Source organism: Pteropus vampyrus, unplaced genomic scaffold, assembly GCF_000151845.1.
Source record: "Pteropus vampyrus isolate Shadow unplaced genomic scaffold, Pvam_2.0 Scaffold43, whole genome shotgun sequence".
Taxonomy (NCBI): Eukaryota; Metazoa; Chordata; class Mammalia; order Chiroptera; family Pteropodidae; genus Pteropus; species Pteropus vampyrus.
The window spans coordinates 9,846,396-9,851,712 of record NW_011888824.1 but is presented as its reverse complement, the minus strand read 5'-3'; positions in this window follow the sequence as shown (position 1 = coordinate 9,851,712).

The following is a 5,317-nucleotide window of genomic DNA, read 5'->3' as shown; positions in this document are numbered from 1 at the left end:
GTGTTACAAAACAGAAGGAAATCTAAAATAGGTTAGCAAAAATTGTGGTCTATTTATATAGAAATGATTAAATTTAATAAATTAATATTTTATCAGACAATAACAATACGATTGTGCATATGGTGCTTCTCATAAGATATTACATGATTTATGAAAAAATAGTTCAAAGTACACTAGTAGGTTTGGTCATGGGACTGTTATTTAAAGTTATATGACAAATACCTTCTCTTAATCTTGTCAGTTTATCTCTGCATCTGTGTGTGTAACCTCATTTGGGCATAATCACTACACTTTGGACTAAGCTTCAACTTTTGCTGATTTCTCATTTGCTCATTGTTGCCTTTTATCAGTCTCTGGCTTCTGCTGTCAGTGTCCTTTTGACTTTAATTTGTTTAATGACTTTTGACCAACCCTGTTACTATTATGACCCTCACGTTTTGTCTGGATCCTGGTTTCCTGGTTTCCTGGTTTTGGCTCCATGCCTGGATCCCTTGACCTGCTGCCATTCACAGCCTGGTATGACAGATGGCCATAGGCTCATGGCAAGGGCACTCCATCAGATCCTTGGCACTGCCGTTATTTAAGATGCATGACAGGCAGCAGAGAGGAAAACATGAATAGGTAGCATGATGCTTTTGACGGCTCCTGTACAGGCCAATTCTTGGCTGGACTACTTGTAGTATACCTTAATGAATCACTGTAAATGAGACCTTCGGTAAACGGATTTCCCTTTTATGTCATATCGCACATTGTTTTAATTCAGTGAATGCTTGTTATAGGGCAGTCCTGCATAAAGCTAATGTTGGGTACTGAGGGGGATACAAAGATGACACAATACTGTTATTGCTCTCAAGGAGGTTACGGTCCAAGGAGGGAGATAAACAGCAAATTATTATATAAATTAAGATGGGAAAGTGCTATGGCAGAGGTCTAAACCAAGCTGCAGGGAGCACAGACAAAGCTGTGAACTTGATCATGTGAAGGATTTGCAGATGGACCTAGGTTGTATTTCTAGTCGTAATATGTGTACTTCTGGGTCTTTAAAACCATACACACAACAATCAGTCCCTACTAATTGTTTTGAATAATTTATCAGACTTATGATTTCAAGAGAGAAAGGAGCATTTAAATATAATTGCCATAATAAAGAATTTATCTATTCCATATGTGAGATTCAAAAGTGGGTCATATTTATAGCAGAGGAGGTGACAATGAAAAAAGAGCAAAGAAGAAATGGCTCATTGTGGTAAAACCATGCCATATATTAATCAAAAAGTTTAATGTTCAAGGGCAAACAGTATGTCGAATATTTTGATTATTCCATTATTATAGACCTACTCTATAAACTTTAATAGTTATTTAACATTTTAGGATGCAACTTTTTCACCTGAAAACAAAAATGTCTGTCCTCTACTTGTAACATGTGATCAAGAATGATTAGAAAACACTCTAAAAATGCTTTGAAGCTATAGTAAAAGATTTTCTCCTTGGAAAAATACACCATATCGATTACGTTAAATATTGCAATTTATATCCCTGACATTTATTTAAAAATAACTGTATTATGTAAAATGAGCTACTTTACTTTTTTGATAAAAATAAACAAAAATAATGACACCTTTAATTCCACCGGAAAATGTACGAGAAGTTGTGTGTTTTTTTTTTTTTGTAAAATATAAATACCAGCTGGTTTTAAATACCAGCTGGTTTCTGTATTTCCTACCGATATTTGGTCAGAGAAATGCATATATATAAATTCATGCAGATGAGCATACACATCAGATGAGCATCTACATTAAAAAACCCCGTATTATCCTGCTTTATATTACGAGCCTCAGTATGCACATAAATCAGGGTGTACAGGACATATATATATATTTTTTTCTAAAATTGCAATTGCTATATCAACCTCCTATTTTCCTGGGATGGTGAAAATTTATTCTTATCAATCTGGGAGTTATTCCCATATCCCCCAGGGTTATTCCCATATCCCCCAACGACTAAGGTCTGGGTTGTCTCTACTCTGTGAAGATACTGGAAAGTAGCTTGTACTCAACGCTATTTGCCTGTCCATGGAGATATCAGAAAAAATGTCCCTTATTCCTGTCCTTAATTATCCTAAGAAGAAAACCAATTTGTGTCTTAAATTATTCCTATGCATTAAATTATTTATTATTTTGCTGCAGTTCATTCTTTTATGTCTCTCATTAAGTGTTCATCAAAATGGTCTGTATATATGTCATATCTCCATGATGCAAAACAAAACTGAGGTGAATACAATCTAAGTTTCAATTTATTTTCAAGTATACCTGATGGAGACGTTTTAAATCCTTTTTGGAAGTAGGTATGGATATAAATAAATAAAAATAGCCATATGACTGATGAATTTATAAATTTAATTATTTATAATCTTATTTTCTCCAGAAAAGATTTCAGGAAGCTAACAGAAATGAATGCAATAATATATTATGATAAAATAAATAGATAAAAATAAATCATAAAATAAGTTTATGGAAAATTGCTAGACCAGGACTGCAAATTTAATTTAGAGTTTTTAGTTTTTTAGTGGCTGGAGCAAAGGGGAGAGTGCAGTCTACTGAAGGATTCTCATGTCGTCACAACACTGTTTGGAGGTGGCATAGCTTTTCCAACACGGAGGCCTTACTTAGCATTGGAACTCCCATAAATCTTCATACCTGGGACCTTACTATGTTGTGGGCAATGTCTTCAATGCCATTCCTAAAACCAATCTAATATTATCACATGCTGTTCATGAAAGGTGCTTTCATAAGGCACCAAAGCAATGCTGCTCAAGGACTGAGTTCTCTGATGGTGTGGCTTCCACCAGGAACAGTATTCAAAACACCCAGAGGAATGGAAGTAAAGTTGGCATTTAGTTCAACTGGACATTTCCATCTGTTGAATAAAGGTTAGGATATACATCCAACAAAAGCACACCCAGGCATATTTTTGGTGTTTAGGTGTACCTCTCCGTCATTAGTTGGAACCCAGTTGTTGATACACTTAGTTTGGGGCAAAAAACATTTACTACATGACCTTACAGTTCAGAGCAGAGCAATTTTGGAGCCCAAGACAAGCAGAATGAAAAGCAAATCTGTCACCTGTGTGATTTGTGGTGTGTCTTTCAGACAGTGCTATTGCTATTATCAGCCATCTGGTCCTTGCCTATTTTTACTAGTTAATTTTGATGCTAGGTGCTAAGTTCACTTGTTTCTGAGTTACTGGAAGGGGGTGTATATTGTAAATATGTAAATGTTGTATATGTTCAAAGGAATAAATTTTAAAATATTTATTATTATTATTTATTTCCTTTTTATAAATTTTGGTGGCCCAAGACAAAGGCCCTGGTACTGTAGAACACTAAAGTCACATCCCAAAGTAAGCTCATTAGGGCTGGGAATACCTTCCATTTCAGATCCTATCTTTTGTATCCTAGACATGCTGGTACCTCAGAGACACAAGAAACAAAGTCTTTGCTGTCAAAATGATCCTGATAAATTACAAATATTTATTTTCTTGTCTGACTCTGCATTATTTTGCAAGCTCCCTAAGAGCAGGAAGTATTTGTTTGACTTAGATATATTTAATTTTTGTTTAACTTTAAAATATTTTAGAGTTTTTTGTAAATACAAGAAAATGCAGAGAATAATTCTTTGCCATATACACACCAGTCAGCATTAATAAAGGGTGACATTCTGTCATATTTTCTTATAGTCTTTTTGTTGGCATGGTAGTGTTGAGGTAATACAGTAAGGTGCATAGATCTTTAGTGTGCAGTGTGAGATTTTGACAATTAGATATACCTATTTAATAACCCACTCCAAATAAGATATACGGCAGTCCTGTGAGTCCAAAATTTCCCTCAAGCTACTTTTCCATCCATCCACCCCCACACAAGGGGCAACCTTTCTAATGCTCTTTCTGATTTTCTATCACCACAGATTAGCTTTGTCTGTTTATTGGATTTCATAGAAATTAAGTGACAAGATATACATTCCTTTGTGTCTGGCTTCTTTTGCTCAACATGTTTTCTAAATTTGTTTCTTTTCATTGATGAATAGTATTTCTTTGCATTTGTTCATTCTTCCTGTTGAAATATGACATTTGAGTTGTTTCTAGTTAAGGCTAGTGTGAAAATTCTTGTACAAATCTTCTTATGGAATATGTTTTCATTTTTTTTTTTTTTTGGAAGGGGCAATTACTTAGGAGTAGGATTGCTGAGTCAGGGGTAGGTGTATATGAAAATGCCAAATTACTTTCCAAAGTGACTGTAGCATTTTACACTCCCACCAGCAATGTGCAGGAGTTCTAGTTGATTCACATCCTCCTCGATATTAAGTATCATCAACCTTTTCAATTTTAGTCATTCTACGGGTTTTATTTTACCGTTTCCTCATGAATAAAGATGTTGAATACTTTTTCATGTGCTTATTGGGCACAAGGCTATCTTCTCTTTTGAAGGGGCTGCTTAAGTCCTTTGTTCCTTTTTTGATGTTTTCCTTCTGCTGGTTTGTTTGTTTGGTTATCTTTTTATTCCTGAGCTGTAGGAGTTCTTTATATTCTGGATACAAACCTGTTGTCAGATATGCATTACAAATATTTTTTCCTAGTCTGTGACTTCCTTTTTCATTTTTGCCTGTCCTTATTTGTAAAGATACTTTTTAATGTTTTCTTCTAGACAATTTAAAGTTTTAGTTTTTATTTTTAGGCTTATTATTCATCTTAAGTTCATTTTTATGTGTAGTTTCAGAGAAGAGGTTAAGCTTTCTTTGTTTTCCCTCTCCCATGGATATCTAGTTACTATAGAACCATTCATTGAGAAGATTTTCTTCTCACATTAAAATTACCTTGGTGACTTTTTGGAAAATCAATCAAGTGTTTTAAGTGTGGTCTCTTTCTGAATTCTCTATTGTGTTGCATCGATCCACTTGTCTGTCCTTATGCCAATACCACTCTGTCCTGATTATTGCAGCTTTTGATTCAGTCTTGACGTTACCTTATTTAAGTCTTGCAGCTTTGTTTTTGTTTTTCAAGATTGTTTTGGCTATTGAGGAACATTGTATTTCCAGGTAAATTTTAGTATTGGCTTGTAAGATTCTACATGAATCTGCTGAGATTATGATTAGGATTGCAATCAGTCTATAAATTGCTTTATGGAGAGTTGACACCTTAATAGTATTGATTTTTCCAATCTAATTCCATGGTATATCTCTTCATTTATTTATATCTTTAATAATTTTTAATAACAATTTTTTGTTGTCAGTGTAGAAGTTGTTTCTGATACTATTGTAAATGG